Raw genomic sequence first — 14,370 nt, 5'->3', positions numbered from 1 at the left:
CCCCCCATCAGATATTTATACAAATTGATAAGATCCTCCCGGAGCTTTCTCTTCTCCTGGCTGAACAGTCCCAACTCTCTCAGCTTCTTCTCATCTAAAAGATGCTCCAGTCTTTTAGACATCTTCGTCACCCTTTCCTGAATTTGTTCCAATATGCTCATGGTCCTCCTCTCCTGGGCAGCCCAGCACTAGATGTGACTCCAGATACAGGCTCAGTAGTGCTAAACAGAGGAGATGGTTCACCTAGCTCAACCTTGTCTACAACCTGCTTTCCAGCATGGTCTGTGATTTAAACCTATGCACACATTAGCACAGGGACATCATTATTGCTGTAAGCACTTTCGGTGATCATGCATGCCCAGAAGATGTGCAAGTGTCACATCTACCATGGGTGTATCAGCAATTATGCTGTGCTATAACTGACGTGTTGATTGTCCTTCAAACATTCTGTATGATTTCCTTTCTTAAAAAGGATGGTATAAGGAGCAGCTGAAATCCTCCTTTCAACAAGCCCAAGAACACATGGCTGTTTGCATGCCTGGATTACATACAGTAACAGAATAGAATAGTTCAGTCAGAAGGGACCTTCGAAGACCTAGTCCAACTGCTTGACCTCTTCAGGAGTAATACAAGTTAAACATTGAGGATGTTGTCCAAATGCCTCTTGAAAACTGACTGGCATGGGGCATCAACCACCTCTCTAGGAAGCCTGTTCCAGAGTTTGACTACCTTTGCAGTAATTTTTTTTTCTAATGTCTACTCTGAACACAACACACCCCCACACACCAGCATGGCTTTGTGCCCTTCCTACACATCCTGTAATCCATGACCAGGAGTAGAGAGCAGCACATCCCTCCCTCTCCTCTTCCCCTCCTCAGGACATAGAGAGCAGCGGGGTCACATCTCAGCCTCTTTCTCTCCAGACCAGACAACCCAAGTGCCCTCAGCCTCTCCTCAGAGGGCATGCCTTCCAGCCCTCTTACCAGCTCCATTGCCCTCTGGCTACTTTCAATGACCTTAACATCCTTTTTATACTGTGGAAACCGTAACCGCACACAGCGTTCAGTGCTAAATATAGCAGGAACCCTCTTGCTGCAGAATGTAGAATATAACTACTTGCTTCAGAAACAGAGTATGTCTTGAAATTTCCAGTTGCACTGCCTGGGAACCTGTGAGGGCCCACATTTCAGCCAGACACCTCCCTGACTGGTATGGCCTTACATCTACACTATGCTTAGTGCTTCAGGCTCAGACACAACAGCAGACTGAAAACATCCATTGCTGATAAAGGACAAAAAAAAGAACAATTATTCATTTTAACACACACTTTCATCCCTTCCTTACCCTAAAAGCCTCCAAATACTTCCTTAGTAATTCTTTTTCCCATTTTTTAAGAAGTCTTTGCTGATTCACAAGGGTGGAGGAGGAAAGTAATGGGGGAAACACATGCTGTAATATGAAAAGAGATCTTAGTGAGAACAACCCAGCTGGAAAAAGCTAACTACAGCAACCTTATGAGACAGCTTGATCTTAAGTTTCCAGTCAAGCTGTGTGGGCCCTCCCACACACAGACACCACTCACCCCCCAGGACCGCTTGCAATCAGGCTTCAATCCGTCACATGCTGTGGTCCCGATCTCATGGAGCATGACCAACATGCACAAAGCTCAACAGTAGTCCGTATTTTAGCAGTTCCAGAGGGGAAAAGAAAAAACAAGAACAACAACAAAAACAGTGCTCTCTACATCCTGGTTATGCTGAGCTGCAAAAAAGCAAGGTGGAACATTTTTGAGTGGCTTCCTGCTAATGAGCCAACGTTTCCAAAGTGGGCTCAGACAGATGCTGCTATAAAAGTACTGTAATTCCACATCATCGGCCCCTAGTGGAAATGAAGCAATGATTAAGACAGCTGCTTAACAGGGATCCAAGAAAGAAAATTATGATTAATGTTTGTCTTATTGCCTTAATACCTTCCTTTTTCCTTTACAAGACAGTGTGTGCTAAAAGTAACACTCAAAGAAGATTTACTACCAAATCTTCCTCTGTATCTACAGTGCTAAACATCACCTACATCGAAAAAAATGCTTCTGACTTACAGGGACACATGGCTATCCCATGAGTACATTTTGTCTCCCTTCAGTGGAGCTCTGGTGTCCAAATTCTCCCTTCCCACCCACAAGTCCTTTGATCCTTTAACTTCGTATTACACCCATAGCATTTTTTCCATGGTCTAGAACAGGCTGGCAAGACTTATCACCGTTCCTCAACTCCCTCATACAGCCCACTGGTTTGAACAACGCGCCATGAAATAGCTACAATAAGACATCAACCCACATTTAATACAGCCCGTGGGCTGAGTGAGGAAACCTCCCATTGCTTTAGTGTCCAGGGCCCCGCTTCATCTGCTGCTTATAGTCACACACAGCACTTTCTCTATCATCAGTCATCATCTACACCAGTGCCACAAGTTTTTCAGACAATCTGCTCTAACTTTCAGAAGTGGCAACCTCTGAGCACCAGCCAGCTAATTGTAGTCTGTGGTATCCTCCAGAGCACCCACACTGCTGTACTTTGATCATGCTCCTATTCACAAGCCATTACAGAGAAACACCCTTTCTGGAAACAGGTCTACTTTAGACTGATTCAGCTAGGATCCTGTTCTTTTATTATTATTATTATTATTATTTCAGATGCTATGTCTGAGGGAGGAAAGGCTTGGAAATAGCACTCTCAGGAAGGAGAAATAGAAGCAGAAGTTGAGGAAAGCTCCATTCTCTATGTGAAGCTCAGAGGAATGCATCTTTCTTCCAGCACTCTAAGAAACATTGTTCTGTCAAAAGCTTACCTTAGAATACTTTCTCGAAGCAGGGCAACTGCTTTGAGCCATCTCTGAGCGAGGCTGAAATGGGCCCATGCAAAGCAACCTGAGCTAACACAAGCTCACAGTCAAGTTTTTCAATGGCCACATTTCTCCTGCAGAGCCATACAAGAAAGACTATGTTAAGGTACTGTCTGGTAACATTTTTGCTTGCCAAGAAAGTTTCAGATGTACGCTTAAAAATAGGAGTATCATCATACATTGCGTGAAAGTTTTGACTACTTTCTGATCTGCACTTCTCATTTTTTTTTTCTAAGTCCTAAATTTATGTGGAAACTCATCTTCTGCATTGCTTTGTTGTCCTTTACAAAGTTGTAGCATATATGCATCCCTCTAAGAAGTTAAAGCAGAAGTATTGACAGAAATATTGGCTGTATGCTGTGTGAACTCCACTGCAACTGCAAGGCACTCAGGACATACTCTTTTTTTTTTTTTTTTTTCCTCCATTATAACACTTACAAAACTCTCAGCAGAGTGGCTTGCACAAGGAATAATGGACAGAACTTAGGAGCTGAAGGCATGACTCCAGAACAGAGCTGGAAACCATCTTGCATCTTTCATATATAGTGATGTAGAGGGGATTCCTAATATATTAAGCCAACAAGATACAAGAAGTTGTAGAAGCACAGACTGAGGTGAATGCAATAGGGAACATGCAGTAAAGAATACCTTAAAAAAATATATCACAAGAGTTCAAATTTTTAAAGGGGGGGCACACAAAGCCCAGGAAAACATACATATATTGGGAGTTGTTAAATCACCAAACAAATTAGAAGCAGAACTCCTCTTGAAATTACTCCTGAAAATGAGGTCTCTCTGCTATTTATATAACACCTAGCAAGCTGTCTCTATTCCAGTGATGCCAGAGGTTGACAGACAGTAACAATATCCAAAGGAACTGTGCAATTAACTTTAAAAGCCATTTATTCATGCAGTTTCAGAAAAAAAAGTTTCCATATCAGGTCCTGCACTTTTCTCCAAGACATTAAAGAACCAAAGGCAGCATCTGGATCCAGACAAACCCTTCACTTAAATAAGAAGTAGAAGCACAGTTAATAGATATAGCATTTTTTACATGTATTGATTTCCGTAATGTTGGATCAGGTTGGCAAATAGTGGTTTTGTTAAAGCTGTGCATTTCTCACGTTAAAGCCTCTGGCTCCTTATTGCTTGTGCAGGGACATCCTAGTTACAGTCCTTCCACCGCTATATATTTACCAGTTGGTTCAGCAGCTCAGCTGCTCCTTCTCTTAACCAACTTACATTTGGATTTTGGTTTCTTCCAGGCTTTTGACTTCAATTTTAGTAGCTAGCACTTCTTACTTCCTCTTTAGCTAAAGGCTATTGGGTGTTTTGTGAAAGAACTATCAGAAGCCTCAGTCATCTGTGACCTACAACAAAGACATCTGTGTATACCTGGACCTTGTCACTCTGACACTACAGAGCTATCTAGATGTAGCACCACTTCTGGACATCTAAGCCATGCCAAAGCCAGTGATGCCTCCTATATGTTGCCTTTGCTCATGGCTGTACAACAAGATAACTGGATACATGCTCTGAGGTTGCAACATCTCAAATAAGCCTTTGTGACCCCTTCCACTAGTGGTAAAAATGAAACAGAAGAAAAAGAGCAAAGAGAAGGTGAAGATATTTAATAAACCCATCTGACCTTCAACATAGAAAAAAATCACATACAGCAAGTGGACAAACCCTGGCACTAATGTATATTGCACAGGCAAAATGTGCTTGGTAACAAGACTTATTAGATTCATCACCGTAAGGGGCAATGATAGGATTTTACTGACATTTTTGTACTGCACATGATTTCTATTACCGTTCCCCATGTATTCCAATGGCTGTGCTAGCAATGCCCTTGGTAATGGACTTCAAATTGTCCAGTTTCTTTTTACCTTCTATGTTCAGAGTTGTTTACATCTCTTGATCTGACTATTGGCCTGGCTCATCAATTGTCATTAACATATTATAACTAATCAGCATCTCCCAATTAGAGACAATAACCTCTGAATTAGTTTACTGGAATCCTTTTTGAGCCAGTCAGCAATAGCCATTAGAAAAAAAAAAAAAAAAAAAAAAAAAAAAAGCTTTACAGTGTCTAATTTTGTTATTGATCTGAAAACGCAAGAGATAAAGCACCGCTGGAAAACTTCCTGGAGATTATGTCAATACACACTGGGTATTAATACAATCATTTTGAAGAAGCCAGACACAAGGACTCATCCCTTTCAAGATGTGCCTGGATTTTGGAATGACTTGCTCTGATTTCTCTATCATTATTTACAGTAACTGAAACTTATCTTCCTTCCCCAGAAATTAATTCAAAGGTTTTACAGGAAAACTCATCCCAGCCTGAGCAACAGTTCACTGAATGGTTTCTCCGTGTCCAGTTCTGTTTGACTTCACAACGACATAGGGAACCACACATATGAGCAATCAGATCTGCAGATTTTTGGCAAGTTTCCCTACAGTGCAATTTGTTCCCGATATAGATTCAGGATAGAGATCTGTCAAAGCAGCTTCTGGGCTTCGCTGCCACATCGCGTGTGCCCAACAGACTGTGAGAAGATTGAAGTGACACATGATGCCAGTGGAAGCTGTGGCATTTTGGGAGAGGCAGCAGCCTCCAGCTTTGAGCACGCCCTGAGTGCAGGTTAGCCAGGAGCGCTGGCTTCGTTCAGAGTCAATGCACTGCTGGTCACCTGCTGAGTGGCATTTTGCCTCTGAGACAGGATCTGCCAATTTCCAGTGCTGCCTACAGGCATGCCTCACCTGTAATTTGGCAAGGCAAGGATACCTGGCACACCAAAAAGGCCACTAAATACAATTAGAAGCTGTATTAGGATGCTGTTATGCCACTATATATTTTTTTTCTGATTTTCAGTTCTACCGTGGAATGATTTTTTAGCTCAAACGGAAATTATATCAACCTATCTTTTTAGGTTAAGTTTATTCAAATAGACTTAGACCATAATCATATGAAGAACCCTCTATCTGCAAGCCCAGTACACAAACAGTACCTTCAGTGTTAATAAAACCTAACTGATGGCATCGCCTTTCCCAATAAAGCAGGAATCCTTTGGAAAAAAACTATAGGAAATATGAAGTATCCTGTCTTTTGACAGTTTCAGTTTGACATGGTTGACTATTAATGCCCTCATTTCAACTCCTACTCATGTAACAGAATGTGCCACAAGCCTGCTTACATGCTGTAACTTCATCCACAAGCGCGCCAGGCACTCTGACAGCACAGCAACCCTGGGCTATCTCCAGCCCTCCAGCGCGGGCTGCCAGTCTGCAGATCAGCCTCCCTCAAACCAATGGCCTGAGATCTCTGGAGTTTCAAACACATGCAATGATCAGCCATGCTCAAATGAGAACATAAAAACAATGAGAACATCAAGCCTGGCATTCCTCCTCTTGATTTCTCTCCCCTGAGCCCCTCTAAACTACACCATTTAAGCTCTCGTCTTCCTCTGCCCTTGGATGGTACTACAGAGCTCAGCATCAGGATAATGACAAGAAGGCACAGCTCATTCTTGGACCTACCTTCCTATAAAATACAGGAACAGGCCACAAAACACTACTCATTAGATCATCCACCAGGACCTCTTCCTGATGGTTTCATGCAGCAGCGTCACTTCCGTGAGAGGAGGAACACTTGGCTGTTTTGGGAGAATCACTGTCCTGAGGGACTTAGCTACGCATTTTAAAAATTTCTCCTTCATTGTCACATGAGGATTTAGGAAATGGAAACAGAACAGACATGGCTGACTCACAAGGACAACACATCACATTAACATTAGAAAATAGCATGATCTGGAACAGACATTCAGGCTATTTAAATAACATTTAAATTACAGAAAGAAAGAACAATAAAACCAGAAATACAGTAAATGCATCTATATCAAGACAAACTTGCAGAAAACTAGAAAGCCAGGTCGGAGTTTAGACCAAAAACCTCTGGGGCACCCACTTAGTAATAAAGCACCAGACAGCAAGATTCCCAACATCAGCAATTTTATCCCCAAAGGCTTTGGGGATAACTGTTACCCAGTTATCCCCAAAACCAGCCACACCAGAGTATTTTTATGTGTCAGGCTTGTTCTTTCATGGCCATTCCTTTCCTGGCATTCCTATTTAATTACCGTAATCACTCTACAAGAATATTGATGCACATGAATTTATCAGTGCCTTGGCCTCCCACGCTTGCCCAACTGCTATTTCCATTCTGAACCCAAGTCCATCACTCCTCTGTGTCAATTTTTCTGCTTGTTTTACTCAGCTTCCAAAACTAATTAGGAGACCAAAGGAGGGGTCAAGGGAAGGAGGGCTTTCTCTTCCAAAACATCCTCTTTCCCAGGAAGAGGATGCTGATGGATAGAGTCTGAGCATTCTCTCAGACTGAACAAAGACAGCTTTCCTTGATGAATACGTGACAGCACAGGATTTCAAATGAGCAAGTAGGTGTTGGAAGTGAATAAATAATTCAGTGGGAGAGATGACAAGTGTGCCATTCACCTAAGATTTATTTAAATTAAAAAAATAAAAAGGCTCACTGGAGATTATAGGGAAACTTTTTGAAGGACAGCTAATTCACACTTATAAAATATTGCACGGTTGCCATGGGTATCACCCATGGGGTCCACCATATTCTACATGCTAGCAATCACATACTGAGTTCCCTTGATTTAGCAGACTTCTGCTAAGCTTTAGGAGAGATAATGACTGTTGCAGATTCAAGCCTACACAAATCAAAATAATAGATTTGTTTCTTTGGTAGGGAAGGAGATTTTAAATCAAGTTCCGAGGTAGCAGGCTCACGTTCAAACCCAACATCTACACAGACAATGCATTATCTGGTGACACTATTGTCCTCTAAAGCACTTTTCTGTAATTTCCAGTGAGCTTTTAACAGCTTCTTCATGGAGAATAAATCTGATCCACCAACACATGCTTAGCTTTTCTGCCACCCACCCTCTGAGAGGAAAGGAATGAGAATTTCTGAAAGGGTTCAGAACTGCCCACAGAAACTTGATTTGTCTCCATTTCATTTTTTTCCAACCCTCTTCTGATTGCACTTAGTACAAGGCCTGGCATTTCTTGGCCAGATTCTGTCTTGTGTACAGCAACATAGAACCTCACAAACTACCATGTCAGTGACATTTCTGTACTTTGAGAGGCAGACCTGCTTTTAGCTCTAAAGAATTACTGATGTATGGAATATTTTCTGATTCTAACAGATTAATTCCTACCAGCTTAACTAGCTGAATTTAACTCTGTAGATATTTATTGCTCAAGCCCATGTTTTATTTCCCTCTTTGAGTAATTACTGGTCTCCCTGGAAGAAAGATTTTGTGGACCAGACATTCCACTGACAGTTAGTTAATTTGGGTCCACTCTTTGTCAAGACAGCAGCAGTGAACTCTCTGCATTTATCCTATTGAGATGATTTTACTAAGCGCATCTTTAAATTCTTGGGTGAAAATGAATATCAGGCCTAAGTTTTAATGACTAGAGATTTCAGACTGAACATACCTAATATAGCCAAACAGGAGACTGATGCCAGACAGGCGATCCACCTTGCCCACTATGCCCATTCCTACCTAAACGCACTCCTTGATGCCCAGTGAATGGATTGAGCAGATGGCTGCAGTGCAAGTCCTTAACCCAGCTGAAAGATAACAGCCCCCAAAGCAAGCATAATTAGACCGGAGTTGATTCATCTGTTAGACTCCTGACAGCAAGTAAGATGAACAGTTGGATTTGCTGCGTGGTGGAAGCAGCAGCTGGGAGACTAGCACAGCCTCTTTCAAAAACCAGCATCTATACCAAGAATTTAAAACTTTATTTTCTTATGGTGCCAAGTCACAAAACGGAGAGGAAGTTTACAGCATCTTGTAGCAAAGGCTTGAGGTCTGGTCAGTGAAATAAAACCACTAATGCCTTGCATGAAAAAGCAACAAAACATGACAGTGATAAACGAAAAAGTTGGATTGGCAAGACTATAACCTGATGAAGTTTGCCATTTTTTTTTTTTTCAGGGATAGGGATGGTGGTGGGAGCAGGAAGAGAGATGAAAAAGCTGAGTAAAGCAGGAAGATGAATGAATCTGTAACAAGCTGGTTAGCTACAGGTAGAAGTAAGAGTTAATTTCCATCTAAGCAGTTGACATCAAGCACTGGAGAAAATACTTGAATCCTTAGTAATCCCATGGAAGTGATCACAATCGTGATCAACAAATACATATGATGAATTCTGTATTATAAAAATGGTATCTTTTAAAAATGGATAAAATAGCACCTTTTTTCTCCTCAGTCAAAATAAATGTGGGTACTTTTTCAAAAATGCAGCATCTGTAAACAGGATACTTGTACTAATGGGTGAGCATCAGAATTCAAACATCCACTTCATTATAGGAAGACCTCAATGCTTCAGATTCAAGCTTATTAATAGACCACCTGTGTAGCTTTCTCCTAAGAAATTTTCTTATTTTTCAAGAAAGAGGGGTAAGGAAACATTGATTATTGCCACATTAAGATGTAAAATGACTATAATTATGCCAAGAACAAGAAGTAATTATCTGTTAACGGGGGGACGGGGGGGGGCAGGGGGGGGGAAATCATATTTACCTGCCTGTATTTATGACTCCACTTGTTTCTGTGAGCAACTTCTTTCTGCTAATACAGGTTAGCCCAGTTCAGGTTTTCCTGCCTGCTAGTACAAGTCTACTTGGTTTTGAGAGCAAACTTTAAGGAACTTATGATGTAAAGCCAAATCTAAGGGATTCCTGAGAACTTTCAGTTCACTGCTTTGAGACAAGGTGTTGCATCAGGGTAAGAGATGGAGGAACTCCAGGATCTCTCTGGTGTGCAGCAAGATGTTAATGCAATTGTTTTATCCTCAAGAAGTCACAGTGGTACAAGCATCTCAGACAAGACAACAGCAGTGACAGCATCTTCCCATTGTTATCATTATCACATGAGGCTGTAGGACTTACTTTGTATGAGGTTGTGTTGAACATTTCCATTACCTCACCTAGAAGAGCTAATATCTCATTTTCAACTCAGAGCTCTTCTGGCAGCACCAATGTGCTATCAGCCCCTAGATATATGCTTTCTAGCACTTCCACCTTGGTTGGAAGCCTCAGATTTATTCGATGGTCAATAGAAACATTAAACCCTTTCAACCCACTGTTCAGCACAGGTGCACTGCAGTTTCCCCAGTTCCTTATACTCATTTTCATACCACGCTGGTTTGACTTCTGTTACTGTTCTTTCTTTATCCATAAAGAGCCGCCTTTTGCAGATTTTCTCATCTGTTACTTACTTATCTGCATCCATATGTAGTGGGTATGACTGAACTACCAAAAGTCTTTCCATGACTCCACTCTCCAATAGTTTTTTCCCTCAATCCTGAGCACCATCCTTCCTCGTGCTGTACCAGAAATTGCTGCTCTAATATTTGAGCTCACTGCTACAGATAAGCAACAGCAATCCTGCGCAAATGAGCTTCCCTTGGCAGGGCTCCCTTCAGCACTACTTCAACAACTAGGTAAAAACAAGACAACTAGTAGAAATAGGCATTTGCTGTTCTTTCTTTCAATGTCAAAGCAATTTATTAGAAGCAGGATGACCTACAACTTGGAGGGTTTGCTGCTCTGCTAATGCCATCTCTCCTCATGCGCCCCGTAGCTGCGTTGCACTACAAATGCACTTATTTTTCAAGCACTAATATGATGAACAGTCTTGAGAGAGCAGTGTTTCCCTCCCCTGGTTCAAACTGCTAGTTAATCCAGTCCAGTAACCTCACTACAATGAGGGCCAGGCCTTCCCCTTGCAGAAAAGGTCAGGAGCACAACAGGTTTGCCACCTGAGGCCCATCACTGCACACACACCATCCAGGGCTCCCAGCTGCGGCCCAGCAGTACCACACACAGAAGGCCTACTCTTCCTTTAAATACACTTCCCCCCAGTCACCACAGTCCAGTCAAGGCACCTGCTCAAGACACTCCTCAGAAGGCTGTCTGTCCTCCCTAAGGTTCGAGGGCAGCCCACAGCAGGCTCCAGCACCCCACTGCAGTTTCCCTTCCCCACCCACCCAAGGAGAGGAGGAACACAGCCAAGCTCCCTCATCAGTGCCCTGCTTTCCTCCTCAGAGCCACCCGAGAGCTGAGACAGGTCAGCTGTACTTGTAGCTGCACATGCAGCTGGAGAGCAGACCCATCTCATTAGGCATTTACAAATCCACCTTCTGAATTGGAAATGAAGCTTCAAGCACTTAAAGCAGCTGCTGAAATGCACCTTTGGCAAGTGTAGGTAAACTCTCAGTTTATCCTGCACCTGGAAGAGCCTTACTAGTGTCCCTCTTGACATACCATGGCACTGCAAAAGAGTTCTCACACGTCTGATTAGCAGGAACTCTTAATTATTCAGAAATGCTAATTTCCCAATTCTTCCACACTGCAAAGCCAGGCCCTGCTGTACTACAGATTAACATTTCTTACTGAGGTGCGGGGGATTTGACCAGGCCCAGCCAAGCATGACAATTGCCTTTTTAGATTTATATCCAGTAAGGACACATCTCCGCATCCTTTTAAGAAAGCTTGGGTCTTCCTTTCAAACGAGTCTCTGAACATGAGGTAACACAGGCTCTCTGCCCTTTTTGGCCCCGACTGATGAGATTACACATTGAGATGCACAGAGTACACTGAAAGGGCATCCAATTCCTCTCTGATAGATACACTACCAACATGCAGTTTCTGGCATCTCCCACCTTCCTCTTCTCTCAGCCATCAGAACCAGAAAATGATGCCTCTCATGCTGAATTGCTATCCTTTAACAACTGTAACTATTTTAAATTGAAAACAACTTGATCTCTTACCTCTTTCTCCAGCCTCTTGAGATTTGCACCATGCCCTTGATGTGATCAGTGACTTCATTCTAACAAGATTTAAAACCTTTGCAAGTCATACTTCATAAGCAGTTCCCCAAACTAGTTGAACTTCTTTATGCATTTTCAGAACTGTTTTTCTTCCTTTCTTGTGAAGTAATGCCTCTATTTAAACATCTTAAAGACTGCTGCTTAATATTACGCTTTTTCAAGCAGCTCAGAACAGGAAGACAGGACTAAGGATTTTCCTAGCTAAAACTGAATATGGTAAAAGAGAAAGAAGAGGGAAAGCCATTACATAAAAAACCATATTGTAATCGGCAAATTCCTTTCATTGAAATATTACATCTAGACCAATAATAAAATATCAAAGAACAGTTTTTACACATCTTCAACTAAACAGTTTGTGACTCAAACCCATGCATTCATGTTTCTGGGCAAAACTGGACCTTTCTCCACATCTGCACAAAAGGCAGATGTGCCTGTTCAGGCATAAGTAGCTGGGCATCCGCATCACTGGTTACACACACATCATGACCTCAACTTCCATTTGTCACAGTTGATCCAGCACTATAGTATATTCAAGGAAATGCTGGTTTTCCTGAAAACACCCATTTGAATTTAATAGTAACTGTTCTATGTCCCAGGGGTATCATCAGTACTACAGTTGGATTTCTACAATTAATTAGTTTGTCGTCTGCCCTTGATGATTACATGGCACTTCTCCATAGCAACATTGATTTGTGGAGCTTAGTTTCATAAAGAGAAAAAAACCACAAACCCTCAGATTTCAAATTATCTGTCAACAACAGCTGAGTGCTCAGGCTGCAATTTTTAGAAGACAGTATCTGTTTGCCTAACTTCTGCTGTGCTCGAGCAACTGGCAGACTTTGTATTGACCAGTGCTTAGCTGGCCTTCTGCTAGTGGGCTTGTAGCTCATTAGTCACATGGTGACTCATTTCAAGCTTGCTAGAAAAGAGCTGGGATGCTGTGGAGGTGCCAGTTATTCCTCATCATGCTACAACATGCTATATTTGTTTTTAAGTTTTCCCCAATGCCTGGTTTAATCATGCTTCTGATACCTCCTACTTTGTAGTAATAAGAAACAGTAGCACCTAAACCTTAGGATCTTCCAACACAGAAAAGAGTCTAAGACATTCTGTACCTTTTGTGAAGCACATTCAAGATATCTAATAACTCACCCAGCAGTGAAACACTGACGCTTCAGAGCTGCAGAGAGATATGTGCTTATCAGCAGATGCTTAAACAGCCACCAAGTAACAACAAAATAAAGAAGAACTACCATGACTATACTTGGTCTGGAAAGATTTTTTGATGTTCAAGAAGTTTTAAGTTGCAAGTACCTTCTCATTCTTCAATGAATTAGGGACATATAGCTATTTTATAAGTTGACAAGGCCTCAGGACAGTCAGCTAGTAAAATGAGAGCCGTTAATGGGGATTCCAAAGCAAACACAAGAAAAATGAAGAAATCCAAAATACCACAACAACCCCAAATCCCACCTTCAGACCCCTACTCAATCTTCATTGTACAGGGATGCTTCAACATGGGAATTAGTAGTGCTTAGTTTGTTCCAGCCTGGCTCTCAACATCCCCTACTTAAGTTTTTCTGCTCTGTTAAATTAACTGGTGCAGGGACAAAAGCCCTGCTTTCTCCCCCCAAAACAGTTTAATGAGGGTACTGAGCTCTCTCTCTTTTCTAGAAAACACCTTAACATTATATGAAACAACACAACTCCATCAGAAAAAAACTGGTTTCAGAGCAGTCCTTGGCATTTGGGCTCCTCTCCCAACACTTCACCTCCTACCATAGACCCCATGAGCCTCACACAGTAGATAGGAGAAAGAATGTGCGACCACTTAGCAGACAAGCAGAATCTGGCAGCCTTTGACTCTTCCCACAGTCACATCAGAGCAACTTGAACCACAGCAGAGCACTGACAGCACCCATATCCAGCTCCCCTGTCCCTGACAGGGTGAGTCACAGAACCCTGCAGACCTGTGCGGTGCTGGATAACCCCTGTTCTTCACTTTATCTACATCTACTGCAGAAAATGCTAGCAACAGTGGGAAGGAAAACTCACTTGGTTCCCCTCCATGCACTCTAAACAGCAGAGCTGTGCGAGCAAGTTACAGTACCATAGGGTTTCATTTTCTGATACATACTATTTAAATAACATCTCACACAAAGATACCATTGTTGTTAAAACTACTAGCTTCACGTCCCTGTTGCTAGTGAACACCAAGTATTTATATCAGACAAATATTTTTTTTCTAAATCACAAGTCACTACTCACCACACAGCAGCACCCTTGTGAAAACCACAGAAGAGTATAGCAAGTAGCAGGTGGGAGCAAACAAGCAATTACATTCCCAGCAACACCTGCCTTAAATTTGAGGTGCTCTGTTCAACTAGCAGCTTACCAACCAGTGAGACAAGCAATGCCCAAGGAGTTCAGAGCACTAATTGGTAGGATTTCAAGTGCAATAGCAGTCTTTTCTTCAGGACTTCCTGGCCACTCTGATGGAATTAATTTCATCCTAATGCCTCAGTGTTCATATTA

The 14,370-nt window shown here is 42.1% G+C and overlaps 1 long non-coding RNA gene across 1 annotated transcript in view; it reads left to right on the top strand.

Annotated features, from left to right (window-relative positions):
- Positions 1–6,713, top strand: part of LOC118160429 — a 17,854-nt gene extending 11,141 nt beyond the window's left edge. Inside the window, exon 3 of the long non-coding RNA XR_004747496.1 lies at positions 6,593–6,713. This is a non-coding gene — a long non-coding RNA (uncharacterized LOC118160429). The remainder of the gene's footprint in view (positions 1–6,592) is intronic.
- The last annotated feature ends 7,657 nt before the right edge of the window (positions 6,714–14,370 follow it).

Source organism: Oxyura jamaicensis, chromosome 1 (assembly GCF_011077185.1).
Source record: "Oxyura jamaicensis isolate SHBP4307 breed ruddy duck chromosome 1, BPBGC_Ojam_1.0, whole genome shotgun sequence".
NCBI classification, from domain to species: Eukaryota; Metazoa; Chordata; class Aves; order Anseriformes; family Anatidae; genus Oxyura; species Oxyura jamaicensis.
Note: the sequence above shows the minus strand (reverse complement) of the source record. Positions and strands in the feature narration are given on the sequence as shown.